The sequence below is a fragment of the Aquarana catesbeiana genome, linkage group LG06 (genome assembly GCF_042186555.1).
Source record: "Aquarana catesbeiana isolate 2022-GZ linkage group LG06, ASM4218655v1, whole genome shotgun sequence".
Lineage (NCBI taxonomy): Eukaryota > Metazoa > Chordata > Amphibia > Anura > Ranidae > Aquarana > Aquarana catesbeiana.
In genome coordinates this window covers 275,633,609-275,648,721 of record NC_133329.1, presented here as the reverse complement: position 1 = coordinate 275,648,721, position 15,113 = coordinate 275,633,609, and the positions used below count along the sequence as shown (strand labels likewise).

The 15,113-nt window shown below is 44.7% G+C and overlaps 1 protein-coding gene across 1 annotated transcript in view; it reads left to right on the top strand.

The window, feature by feature from the left end:
- Positions 1-15,113, top strand: part of DYTN (dystrotelin) — a 58,512-nt gene that overhangs the window by 21,065 nt on the left and 22,334 nt on the right. The gene's annotated exons all lie outside the window — the stretch shown is intronic.

Sequence of the window (15,113 nt, the reverse complement as noted above, 5' to 3'; positions counted from 1 at the left end):
AGTACAAACCCCCCAAATGACCCCATTTTGGAAAGTAGACACCCCAAGGAAATTGCTGAGAGGCATGTTGAGCCCATTGAATATTTTATTTTTTTGTCTCAAGTGATTGAATAATGACAAAAAAATGATATATTTTTACAAAAAGTTGTCACTAAATGATATATTGCTCACACATGCCATGGTTATATGTGGAATTGCACCCCAAAATACATTTTGCTGCTTTTCCTGAGTACGGGGATACCACATGTGTGGAACTTTTTGGGAGCCTAGCCGTGTACGGGGCCCCGAAATCCAAGCACCGCCTTCAGGATTTCTAAGGGCGTAAATTTTTTATTTCACTCCTCACTACCAATCAGAGTTTTGAAGGCCATAAAAAGCTCAGATGGCACAAAACCCCCCAAATTACCCCATTTTGGAAAGTAGACACCCCAAGCTATTTGCTGAGAGGCATGTTGAGTCCATGGAACATTTTATATTTTGCCACAAGTTGCGGGAAAATGACAAACTTTTTTTTTTTTTGCACAAAGTTGTCACTAAATGATATATTGCTCAAACATGCCATGGGAATATGTGGAATTACACCCCAAAATACATCCTGCTGCTTCTCCTGAGTACGGGGATACCACATGTGTGGGACTTTTTGGGAGCCTAGCCACGTACGGGGCCCTAAAAATCCAGCACCGCCTTCAGGATTTCTAAGGTCGTAAATTTTTTATTTCACTCCTCACTACCTATCACAGTTTTGAAGGCCAAATCTGAACAAATTTGGTGGTATCTGATGGCCTGGCTGTGTATAAGGGCCCGTTAAAACACTAAACACACTAAACAGGCCATTATACACAGCCAGGCCATCAGATACCACAGAATTTGTTCAGACCCAGAAGACAGAGATAAACATCTCAGAACACTGGCACACTCCTTCCATAAGAAAGGTTACAAAGACAAAACCATCAACAACAGCATAAACACAGCCCCGAAAACCCAAAGAGAAAATCTCCTCCAATACACAGAGAAAAAAACAAATAACCGAGTACCTCTAGTCACCACATACAACCCAGCACTTGAAGGGATCAAAAAGATAATCAAAGATTTATAACCCATTATAACAGAGGATGAAACTCTAAAAGGAATATTCCAACAACCCCCATTATTGGCTTTCAGACAACCACCCAACCTCAGACACAAACTAATCAGCAGGAAATTTCACTCTGATTATGAACTCACAAATAATGGAAGCAAACCCTGCAATAAAAAACGCTGCAAACTATGCAACCAGATAAATCTATCCAAAAGTGTTACACACACAAATGGGACCTTCAATATCATGGGATCTTACAACTGTACCTCCAGTAATGTTGTGTACCTCATCCAATGGAAAAGGTGCAGCAAAGGATCTTATGTGGGTGAAACAGGACAGAATTTGCACAGACATACCATCAAAGAACATAAAGAAGACAGTTTATGCACACCCGTGGGACATCATTTCTCACAACCAGACCACACTATAGAAGACCTCAATGTTTTAGTTCTTAAAGGGAATTTCAGAACTATCCAGGAAAGGAAAACGTTTGAACTAAGAATGATACTTCTTTTTGACACAAAACATTATGGCCTGAATTTAGATATTGGTTTCCTTACACATTATGCTAAAGTTTTACGACCCCTCTGTGACTAGTATCCCCCCTGCATTCTATAGCTCTCCCTCTGTCTTATCTCACTAACTCTGCTGCTATCTTTATTACCATTGATTTTTATGTGTTTGGTTTTCTCTTTTTTTTCCTTCTTTAACATTCTGCTTAAAAATTTGTGAATCAGTACTGCTTGGACCTTGAAGAAGGGGACATACCCCGAAAGCTTGTCCTCAAAAATTGTATGTTAGTGCAAATAAAAAAGTATCATGGACAGTACTCAATTTTCTCAACCACTTGAAGACAAAGCCCTTTCTGACACTTTTTGTTTACATGAGAAAATATTTTTTTTGCAAGAAAATTAGTTTGAACCCCCAAACATTATATATTTTTTTTTAAAGCAAAGGCCCTACAGATTAAAATGGTCGGTGTTTAATTTTTTTTTTTCACACAGTATTTGCGCAGCGATTTTTCAAATGCATTTTTTTGAGAAAAAAACACACTTTTTTCATTTTAATGCACTAAAACACACTATATTGCCCAAATGTTTGATGAAATAAAAAAAATGATCTTAGGCCGAGTCCATGGATACCAAACATGACATGCTTTAAAATTGCGCACAAATGCACAGTGGCGACAAACTACATACATTTTTAAAAGCCTTTAAAAGCCTTTACAGGTTACCACTTTAGATTTACGGAGGAGGTCTACTGCTAAAATTACTGCCCTTGATCTGAACTTCATGGTGATACCTCACATGCATGGTGCAATTGCTGTTTACATTGACGCCAGACCGACGCTTGCATTCGCCTTTGCGTGAGAGCAGGGGGGGACAGGGCTGCTTTTTTTTTTTTTTTAAAGCTTTTTTTATCTTATTTTTAAACTGTTCCTTTCATTTTTTTTTTTTTTTTTTTATAATTTTTATTGTTATCTCAGGGAATGTCCCCTATGATAGCAATAGGTAGTGACAGGTACTCTTTTTTTGAAAAAAATGGTTCCCTGTTGGGACAGGAGAGCCAGAGAAAAACATGGAAGAAGGTGGGGGGGGGACATTCCCTCCCACTGCTTGTAAAAGCAGTCTAGAGGCTAATTAGCTGCTAGGATTGCTTTTACATGAAAGCCGATCGCTGGCTGAAAAGAATGATACCAAGATGATACCTAAACCTGCAGGCATCATTCTGGTATAACCACTCAAAGTCCAGCAACATACCAGTACGTTGCTGGTCCTTGTTGGACATATATTGTAAACTCTTTTTTCATGCAACCTGTGGGCTGAACGAAAAAAAGAGATTGATCGGTGGATATGCCCACCATTAGAATACCTCCCTTCATCCACCCACTTCTAATGATGGGCATACATGCACCGTTTATATATGCCTCCACCCCTGCTGCCCCCATGCTTCGGCATATATGCTCTTTTTTTTAACTGTGGTGGTGAAATCACCTCCGACACAGCTGGAGTCACGGCTTTATGTATCGTGGGAGCAAACGCTGTTACTGTCAAGATAAATAAATCCGCGCTGCAACTGAATGGCGTACCTGCTAAGCAAATGATGGTTAACAATAAAACAAAGTAACATTACAGTATAACAGTAAGACATACCATACCTGCAAAGCAAATACAAAAAAAAACATAGTAAAAAAAAAAACATTTTTTAATAATGCAACCTGTGCCTAAAATATATATATGCCGAAGCATGGGGTCATCCACCCGCAAAAGGTAGGAGCAAATTGCTCTTCCGCCCCTGCTGCCCCCATACTTTGGCATGTATGCTCTTTTTTTTAACTGTGGTGGTGAAATCACCTCCGACAGCGCTGGAGTCATGGCTTTATGTATCGTGGGAGCAAACGCTGTTGCTGTCAAGATAAATCCGCGCTGCAACTGAATAGCGTACCTGCTAAGCAAATGATGGTTAACAATAAAACAAAGTAACATTACACTATAACAGTAAGACATACCATACCTGCAAAGCAAATACAAAAAAAACATAGTAAAAAATAAAACATTTTTTAACGCAACCTGTGCCTAAAATATATATATGCCGAAGCATGGGGGCATCCACCTGCAAAAGGTAGGAGCAAATCGCTCCTCCGCCCCTGCTGCCCCCATGCTTCGGCATATATGCTCTTTTTTTTAACTGTGGTGGTGAAATCACCTCCAACAGCACTGGAGTAAGGGCCTTATGTATCGTGGGAGCAAACGCTGTTGCTGTCAAGAAAAATCCACGCTGCAGCTGAATGGCATACCTGAAAACAAAAAAATGGTTAACAATAAAACACAGTAAAGTATAAAAAAATTACATACCTGAAAAGCAAACATGATAAAACATAAAAACAATAAAACATTGCAGAATAGAATACAGTAAAAAAGAGCAGAACAATAGAGAGAGAATAGAGAGAGAGAGAACAATAAAACGACAACTATTTTTGTTTTTTTTATTTCATATTTTTTTGTGTATTTTTTTATTTTTTACATTTTTTTTTTTTGTAACTGTAACTTTTGTAACTGTAACCAGGTCCAGGTTCGGGTCTCTCAAAATGCGATGGCAACTTGGGAGACCCTGTGAAAGTGTGCCTAGTCTGTGCAAAGCTGTACCCTACACTAAAACTCAACTAGTGTATGGTAGAGTTCAAAACATTCACCAATGCAAAGACCAGGATTGTCAGGACAGGAGGAACAATAATAGCTGGTGTCGCGCCTATATCCGCGCTTTCTACAGACACAACATCTTCTTTGGGGGGCTCTTTGGCTAGTGGTACACGGGAGGACATAAGGAAAATGCCTCTCATGCAGCCGGCTTACTGCATTTGGATTGGGAAGGTGAGGTGGAGCACCGTGTGGAAACAGAAGGGCTCTGACGATCTCTTCCTGGAATTTAAGGAAGGATCCAGTCCGTCCTGAAGCTCTGTATAAGTATACAGACACTTTTTTATACCAGCGTCTGGCCTTACAGGCAACTAGGTACGCACCAACAATTGGTCATTGAGGTCCACACCTCCCATATTTTGGTTATATTCGTGGACACAGAGGGGTTTCTCCACAACACCAGTCACCGTAGTAATTTGGACAGTCATGTCTGCATGAAGGGAGGTAAGAACAAAAACATTCTTATTATCCCTCCACTTCATAGCGAGCAAGTTATTACACTTCAAGCAGGCTCTCTCCCCCAGCCTAAGATGGGAATCTACAAGCCGCTGGGGAAAGCCCCAACGATTAGATCACACGGTGCCACATGCTCCAATCTGATGACTAAACAAGTGACTAAAAAGTGGCACGCTCGTGTAATAATTGTCCACCTACAAGTGGTACCCCTTTCCAAATAAGGGTGACACCAAGTCCCACACAGTCTTGTCAGAGCTTCCTATGTAGTCAGGGCAGTTTGTCGGCTCTACGTGACTATCTCTTCCCTCGTAAACCATAAAACTACATGTATAGCCTGTGGCCCTGTCACAGAGCTTATACATCTTGACCCCATATCTGTCACGCTTGCTTGGGAAGGTACTGTTTGAATGATAGAAAACGTAATCAGGGACTCATCAACGCAGACAACTTGATGGAAAGTAAAGTCTGCAAAACATTGGTTGAAGTGGTTTACGAGGGGCCGAATTTTGTAAAGCCAATCTTATCCAGGGTTTCCACGAGGATGACAGAGTTCATTGTTGTTGAAGTGCATGAACCGCAAAATCTGCTTGTATCGTGCCCTGGCCATGGAAGCAGAGAACACGGGCTTATGGTGAATTGGGTCAGTGGACCAATATGACCGCAACTCACTCTTTTTGGTTATGCACATGAGGGATAGGCCCAGAAAGATCTTAAATTCGGAAACCGTAATTGGTTCCCAATCTCTGGCAAGGGAGGACTGGGGAATAGTGGCGATGTGTTGACCAGCTTACAAATTGCTTTGGTCCACAATAGATCTATAGAGATCTTTGGTGAAAAACAGCGAATAAAAATCAACTGACGTAAAATCAACTGTTTCCACCTGAATTCCGGGTTGGCCAGTGAATGTGGGAAGTACGGGTGCTGCAAAAGTGGTGGGTTCCCAATTATCACCCGCCGGGCGATCAGGGGGTTAAACCTTTATTAGGTAATAAACGGCGGGTGCCCTGACACTATAAAAAACAAACTAACTAACCAGCGTCACCCGTAACAGTTATACGGTGATCACTGGTGAAAGGGTTAACTAGGGGGCAATCAGGGGGTTAAAACCTTTATTAGGTAGTATATGTGGGTACCTGATGCTATAAAAAGCTGACGGCTAACCTAAATGCTTACCTGCCTAACTAGCGTCACTTGTGACACTAATACAGCGATCAGAAAAATGATCGCTTAATGACACTGGTAACGGGGGTGATCAAGGGGTTAAACCTTTATTAGGGGGCGTTAGGGGGGTACCCTAGACCTAAAGGGGCCTACCACTAACTGCCCTACCACTTATAACAGTCACAAATGACACCAATGCAATAATCAGAAAAAAAAAAACTGCTATTGGTGTCACTGTGACAGGGGGTACAGGGGGGTGATCGGGGGTGATGGGGGGGTGGAAAGTGTGCCTGCGTGTTCTACTGTTAGTGTAGTGTTTGGTGCAAACTTACTTGATGTCTTCTCTCCTCGGAAGCCGGAACGAAAAGGCTTTAACGAGAAGCGATGACATCACTTCCTCCACTTCTGTTTACAGTTCAGAAGCCGAGGAAGCCTGTCATTCGCCAGGAGCGATCGTGAGGAGGTGGCCATGAATCAGTGGCTTCCCCCTCAGCTCGGATTGCTCCTGGAGCTAATCCGACCGCCGCAGCTACCGGGTCCGATAGGACCCCCGCCCGCGGGCAGGCAGAGACGTACAGTTAAGCCCTTATGCGTGCCCTTGCCATTGTGCCTACGTACATCGGCATGTGGCGGTCGGCAACTGGTTAAATCCAAAACTTGTAACAGAGCAGAAGTCACAAAGAGGCCAAGGTAGACTGAATTTAAGGGAGGTTAGGAAATCATTGGAAGTAACAGGATCAGTCCCTTGCTGAAGATCACATAATTGGAAAACCCACTACAGGTAGGTTCCTGACAATGTTGTCATAAGTGGAGATGATGCAAGCTGATTTTTTAGGACAACTGAAGTAGGTTTTAAATATATAAATCAGTGCTGTGTTGGCCTTGCCTGACAAGGTTCAGGCCTAGGGCAGTACTTTGCGGGGGGGCGGCTAAAAAGCCGCCCCCCCCGCACGAACAAAAGCACCCACACCCTCCTCCCAGCAGGGCTGCCATAGAAGGAGTACAGCTGAAACCCAGAGCCCAGTGCCACATCAAGTTCCGGCACTGAGCTCTGGTAACTGGCCAGAGAGGGGAGCGCTAGCATTAGCACCTGGAACATCTGCTGCCCGGGGTCTCGCAAGTGGCTATCAGCCGACACCTCTCTCCCCACTGACAGCTACACACACTCCTCAGCTCCTCCTCCTCTGCTCCAATGTCCTATTGTACACAGCCAGGAGGTGAATGAGCCACGGAGGAGGGACACGATTTCAGTGCAAGAGCTGTGCTGCTGGTCTGAGGTCTGTGTATAGTTTACAGTGAAGGTGAACACAGTAACTGGGAAGGGGGAGATAACAGATGCACACATGGAGTGATGGGAGGGAGGGGTAAGGGGATATGTGCTGGGGGGTGCTTTGGGAGGGGAGAGGATATGTGCTAGTGGGGGGGTCTGATGTCCTCTCCCCTCCCAAAGGACCCCCAGCACATATCCCTTTACTCCCCTCGCCCCCAAATTAAAAAATGTTGTGTCCCTCTGTCCTCTTCCCGCGGTGTCCCTCTGTCCTCCTCCCGTGGCGTCCCCCTCTGTCCTCTTCCCGCGGCGTCCCTCTGTCCTCTTCCCATGGTTTCCTTCTGCCCCCCTCGCACAGCGTCCTTTTGTCCTCTTCCCACGGCATCTCTCTGTCCTCTTCCCACAGTATCCCTCTGTCCTCTTCCCATGGTGTCCCTCTGTCCTCTTCCCGTGGCACCCCTCTGTCCTCCTCCTGCAGTGTCCCTCTGTCCTCTTCCCGTGGTGTCCCTCTGTCCTATTCCCGTGGCGTTCCTCTCTGTCCTCTTCCCGCGGCATCCCTCTGTCCTCTTCCCACGGCGTTCCTCTGTCCTCTTCCCACGGCATCCCTCTGTCCTCCTCCCACTGCGTCTTTTTGTCCTCTTCCCACGGCTTCCCTCTGTCCTCTTCCCACGGCTTCCCTCTGTCTTCTTCCTGTGGCATCCCTCTATCCTTTTCCCGCGGCGTCCCTCTGTCCTCTTCCTGCGGCATCCCTCTGTCCTCTTCCTGCAGCATCCCGCTTATACAGCTAGCAGGGAGTGAGCCACTGCAAGCAGGACATCAAGCACATCCAATTCATACTACATCCATACTGCACTCTTTACTGCACTTTTTCCAAACCTAGTCTGCATCTATACCAACCCTATACCACATTATACTGAATGTTTATTGCATCTGAACCAAATCTACCTTGCACCTGTGGCGAGACTATACCTTTCCTATATTGTACCTACACTGCATACAGGTTAACTGGGACTGTCGTAAAGTGCACCAACTCTCTCAAAAGGCCCCAACGATGGCCAGCAGAAGAATATCTTCATAGACTACCCCCCCCATAATCATTATTCTTTGTTCCCCTCCACTACCATCCTCCTTTTCTTTTGGAAAGTAGATTAAACTTTACTACTACTCACTGCTGCCACTGCAAGTGGCCTTGCTACTGTTTATGCTGATCTGGATGCCAAATGTCATCTTATGCCTAGTCCTTAATGTTAATCATTTCATATGCTAAATTGTGTTATTACCATAGTTAATCTGTTTGCCTAGTTACCAACCATATTGAGTGACAATATATTAAAGCGTTTGTTACCCCAACAATTCATATTCCTGATATGTGTCTGCTATACCGTGTACTTGTTTGAGAAAGTCTCCTGTTCTCTTTGTATTACTTCCTTTGTGTGCAACCCCTGGTGTTCCTGCGCGTTCCCTCTGCTTTCCTATTAAAAACTGATCACATTAAGCAGGAGAGCACACCGTGATCAGTTCTCTAGCTGTGTTGGGAACTCAGCCTGCTCTCCTCCAATGATCAAACTTGTCCTGACATGCCCTCGCTGCACAGCCATTCACTGGGAAGCTCAATGTACTGCTGTTCTCCTCCCCCCAGCTGGGAAGCTGAGAGTAGAGGGAATGTAATCACTTATAAAAAAAGGAAAAAAGGTATTTATAATGTTTTATATATCTATACAAAAATGTTTTGCCTTTCATTTCTGTTTTACACACCATGAGTTGTTTTAAAAGATGATTGTTTACAATCACTTTATGTTTGCCTTTACTACCTGGTTTGGTGCCTTTTTATTTTATTTAGCTCTACTATTGGGTACTAAGTATTAATCTTATTGAATTATTGTGATATTGTGAGTTTATACACTTAACCTGGTGTGTCAGAGGGGCTGAAGCTCTTGAGACGGTTGAGGCAAAGAACAGAGGACCCATCCTATCCAATGGCTTGTGTTTCACTTGTATCCTGTGTCTCTAGTACATTTTGGCTTTTAGTCTTACTCATCAAAGCCACCCTGCAGTAGGCCAACTTTACACTTCTTTATCACATGCAATCTTTAAATTCTTGAATGAAAAAAATCTGCCTGTTACCTGTGTTTCTAGTACATTTCATCCCAGACTTGCTTATTAAAACTCTCCTACCCCCAACAGCCTAATATGCATTGCCAGAGTTTGCTGAGGCAGAACCTGGACATTGTATTATTCTATAATGCCACCTGTGCCTTAGGGCATCCCCAAAGCTGTAATTTAAAGAATTTGTGGTTTTTGCATGTTACCCTTGAAGCCGCATGGAAAGCATCCTCTGCCTGCTGTGCTGTATTTTTAAAACCATTTTTGACATTGGTACATATCACTTATAGCAGTGTCTGGCTTCCGATGGATTTTTTTGACAATATCTTGCCTCTTAGCCTTAACGATTTGTAGAATTTAAAAATACATCCCTGTTTAATAGGATTTGCTGCTAAGGAAAGACTTGGTGACTTTCAACTTTCAAACAGGATTTGCCAAACTACCCAGGCAGATTTGCTTATTCCTAATGACCATAAATACACAAAAGCACTAGATGTCCCACTGGTTTAACCACTTCCCGCCCGCACTTTAGCTGAAGGAAGGCTACAGCACGGACCTACTGTGCTCGAGCGGCCTGCACGCCCCCTTACCACGTGATCAGCTGTCAGCCAATGACAGCTGATCATGTGATGTAAACAGAGCCGGTAATCAGCTATTTTTTATCCTCACACTGGTAGCGTGAGGAGAAAAAAAAAGCCGATCACCGACGGCTGTCAGAGGGACATCGGTCCCGATCAAGGAGAGCAGCCGCCGCCTCATCTGTGCCCACCTGTTCCACCTGCCAGTGCCCCCTACTACTGCACAACAGTGCCGCCTATCAGTGCCCACCAGCACTACCTATCAGTGCCCACAGTGCCACCTATCAGTGCCCACAGTGCCACCTATCAGTGCCCACAGTGCCACCTATCAATGCCCATCAGTGCCACCTATCAATGCCACCTATCAGTGCCAATTAGTTCCTCATCCCCAGTGCTGCCTATCAGTGCCACCTACCAGTGCCCATCAGTGCTACCTATCAGTGCCCTTCAGTGCCGCCCATCAGTGCACATCAGTGCCACCCATAAATGCCACCCATCAGGGCCCATGAGTGCTGCCTCATCAGTGCCACCTTATCAGTGCCCATTAGTGCAGCCTACCAGGGCCCACCAGCGCCACCTATTAGTGCCCACAGTGCCACCTATCAATGCCCATCAGTGCCACCTATCAATGCCACCTATCAGTGCCAATCAGTGCCTCATCCCCAGTGCTGCCTATTAGTGTTACCTACCAGTGCCCATCAGTGCCACCTATCAGTGCCCTTCAGTGCTGCCCATCAGTGCCACCCATAAATGCCACCCATCAGGGCCCATCTGTGTCGCCTCATAAGTGCCACCTTATCAGTGCCCATCAGTGCTGCCTTATCTGTGCCTACACGTGCAGCCCATCAGTGCCCATCAGTGCAGCCCATCAGTGCCCATCAGTGCAGCCTATCAGTGCTCAAAGCGCGGCAGTGCTGAAAGCTGAAAATTAGTCTGGGCAGGAGGGGGGTTTAAGTGCCCAGTAAGCAAGTGGTTAAGAATACACTTTTTCACTAACCACCAACCTAAAGAGGCACATCTCCACAGACCACCGCACTACAATGTTCACTTTATTTTTCACAATTACTGTATATTTCTTTAATTTCATAATTATTGATAATAATTTTGTTATATAGCAAAGAGCGGGTGTTAATACATTGACAAATATGCTAGGTATACCACAGACTACAGACTTTGTATTATGGGGTGATTACACAATGTTAAGTGGCTTGGGTTGTCCAAAAACCACAGAGACCTTGGTATCTGAGGCAGGCCATTTAGGTTTTACTAAGCCACAATTTAAAGTGGTTGTAAACCCTCACATATACCCAGTGAAGTGAACAGCCTCAGATGAAACACCAAGAGGAAACAAATCCTTCCACATAAGTTTTACTTATATCTGCTGTCTTCCCCTTTCTACACCCTTTGAAAAATGCAGATTTGTATTAAAAATCTTTCTTCCCCTTTCAGCAGTACATAGGGGTGGGTGAGCAGACTGAACATACACTGTGTGAGAGGTGATTGGAGGAAAGGGATACACCCCCCCCCTCCTCTTTCCACATAGGCAGAGGAACGAAGGAACATGCAGAGCTGTATTATGAATAGACAAGCTCATTGCTTATCTCCCACTAAGCTCCCTCCCCAGTACAAATTTTTAACTTATGTTTTCTCACTTGTTAGAAGTGACTCATGCTGATAAAGGAGGAACGAAGCACCAGAGAGAAATGACACTTAGAGCTTTGGAGAGAGACTAGTAAACACTACAGATATATGTGCTTAGTTAAAATTTCATGAATGGGGTTTATAACCACTTTAATGTGTGTTATACGTTCTTTACCAAAGTGTGCACCGAAGAATAAGAGTGATGTGCTTTTGAGGACATGTCATGTCACTAGCTGCATATCACAAAATGAATTGTATTGTGTACTTTAGACTGCTTCCACACTGAGGCGCTTTACAGGCGCTATAGTGCTAAAAATAGCGCCTGTAAAGAGCCCCTCCTCTCACTCAAGTGTGAAAGCCTGAGTGCTTTCACACTGGAGCGGTGTGATTGCAGGATGGTAAAAAAAGTCCTGCAAGCCGCATCTTTCAGGCGCTGTAGGAGCGGTGTACACACCACTCCTAAGGTGCCCCTGCCTATTGAAATCAATGGGCAGGGCCGCCAAAACTTTTAACCTTTTTTTGGCCGCTAGCGGGGATTAAAAGTGCCCTGCTAGTGGCCAAATAGAACCGCTAAAACGACGGTAAAGTGCCGCTAAAAATAGAGGCGCTTTACCGCCAATGCCCCCAATGCCCCAGTGTGAAAGCAGCCTTATGCCCCATACACACGGTCGGATTTTCCGATGGAAAATATCCGATCGGAGCGTGTTGTTGGAAATTCCGACCGTGTGTGGGCTCCATCGGACATTTTCCATCAGATTTTCCAACACACAAAGTTGGACAGCAGGAGATAAAATTTTCCGACAACAAAATCCGATCGTGTCAATTCCGACCGTGTGTGGCCTGTTCCGACGCACAAAGTGCCACGCATGCTCAGAAGAAATTCCAAGACGGAACAGCTCGTTCCGGTAAACTTAGCGTTCGCAATGGATACAGCACTTTTGTCACGCTGCAATGTTAAAAATGGTTTAATACAGCGCATTCGCTTCTTCTTTATAATGTGACAAGAATTAAGTAGTTTTGCTGCTCATATTCACACACACTTCTCACAAAGTTTTATTTTGGTTTTTTTATTGGGATTCCCTGAATATATTGTTATTAGTTGTCACATCTGACAGTATTATGTTTTTTTTATTTATTTTTTTGGGGATTTTAAGCCTTTTTTTTGGATTTAATGTTTGTATTTTTTCAAAGGCTGATCTTTGTTCAATGTTATTTTTATTTTTACTCCAGAATATTTTTGTGTGTGTTTTGTGTGTCAAGTTACCCCAACACCATTGATATATTTTATTATTTAATCTCCAGGAGATTGTTTGTTGTTGGTGTCCCTTGTTCATTTCACATTTTATATTTGAAATGTACCTGAATCCTCACAAAAAACTGTCCTTTTTGAAGTAAAACACATAGGAGAGTATAATTCAAAACAAAAATCCTTTATTAAGGGCTCAGAACCAAACAAAGAGGGAGGCAACACTGGATCAACAGGAGAAATTAGCGAAGCCTGGGACCCCCACGGCAGACATCAATTCCTAAACATCAAAATTGGTGGCCTGAGGAGTCCATATGTAAGGGAGGGCAGTCTGGTCCAGAATTCGCAGAGATCCGGATAGCAGCAGATGACATCTGTGTCCCCAGGCTGTGGTACCACAAGAGGCTGCATTTTTTGGCCGACCAGACTGGATCCAGGGTCCTCACTTTCTGGTCTTCCTTTCACGCTTCATTCCCGGCTGTGGCTGTGCAGTTGGAGATGTGGCAGGAGGAGGAGTAGGACCTGGAGGAGGACTGGGAGGACCTGGAGGAGAGGGAGGACGAGGAGGAGGACCTGCAGGAGGAGGAGGAGGACCATCGCAAAGGTGTGTCTGAGCTGTCATTTGGCCCCTCATACCTTTGTTAAGAGCCTCCAATATGAGCGCCTCACACAAGACTTGTTGGCCCTCCTCCATCCTCTGCATTTTATAGGCAATGACGGCAGCAATGTCCTCCTCCACGGTCTGTTGTGCTCCCAGGACCTCTGTAGCCCTCCAAAAGAGTCCTCTGGCAGCCTCCTCTAGGGCACTCCTCCTACTGCCACTTTCTCTTTCCAGGGGGAGTGGAGGGACCTGCAGATCAACCAGCCGGCTCGGCCCGGCCACCTCCTGGCTGAGACTTCCCTGTGTATGAAAAAGGGACATGGTTGTAATGTTTTACTTCATCAATCACAATCCTAAATTAGTACTCCCAACTAACATCTAGTTAACATCATTGATCGGACAAGCAGAAATATTTAGAGGAATGCTATACCTGGCTCAATCTGGGCTCCTTCACATGTGGCCTGGAAGGCCCAGGTTGGGCGTCAGAAGCCTCAGCTGGGGGGGAAGGAAGCGTGGAAGGAAGACTGGAGAGGGATGACCTGGGTTCAGTCTGGCCTGCCAGAAAATGCAGCCTGTCGTAGTACAACATCCTGGGGACATAGATGTCATCTGCTGCTCCGGATCTCTGTGAATCCAGGACTTTCTTGCGCTCCCTCAGATATGTGCTCCTCAGGCCACCAATTAATATCTTTAAATAGGTGATGTCCGCCGTGGGGATCACCTGCTTCACAATTTCACACAATTGCACCAGTGCTGCCTTCCTCTTTGTTTGGTTCTTGAAATGGGGGTGGTTAATCTCCCACAGACAGGGCAGCTCCCTTAAGATATCTATGAATACTGACATGAAGTCATTGTCTTTCACTAAGATATCCATGTTCACTGCAAGACACAATACAAGACAAAGCCTAATGTCAGACAAAACTCTCCTAATCTTGTTACAATATAGGCTTCAATGTAGAAGCAGTATAGGCACAAGTTTGTCTCTTACCTTCGTTCTTACGATCGGCGCGTCCAATGCTCCTTCCTCCGCTCACAGATCATACGTAATACGCACACGTGTTATGCTTTATACACACTGTGCATGCGTGTAACTCCGCCCGCCCCTGATGTTCTTTCTAGTCTATTCCCCGCCCCTTTTCGTTCGGCGCAGTGGGTGAAGAGCAAATGGCAGAGTTACAGCAGGTGTGTGCTAATTATAGCAACAAGGAGGAGGAGGAGGAAAGCCCGGATCCGGACACGTCCCGATCCAGAAGGAGACGTTTTAAGGCCACAAATATGTCCTTTGGGGAGATGTTGGAGATGGTCGACATCATGAAGAAGTCCAACTATGACGGAAAGTATGGGCCTTACCCCAACCCCAACATCAGAAAGGCAAAGATCATGGCGAAAGTGGTCAAAAGCCTTCACAAGAATTTCAGGGTATGAAGATCGAAAGATCAGCTCAGGAAGCGGTGGTCGGACCTGAAATTGAGAGAGCCAGAGCAGTACCGAAAGATCCGGAGAGTGCTGCAAAAAAGTAAGTAGTTGTGCTGTGTTCCTATTCTTTCTGTCTTTATTGCGTTAGTGCTGCTCCATATGCTTTTATTAATTGTAACGTTTAAAAGGGCAACTTTAATGTTCATGGGCCCATTATTCGTTCGTATCAAACATTTTTCTTTCGGCCTCTAAAACACCTGTGTTTAGGCCATATGCATTTTCCCACATTTTTTTTGGGCCTACTTGGATGCCAAATATTTGTTTGTGTAGATGGGTTTGTTACTAGAATGAAATTCAAACTAGATTGTG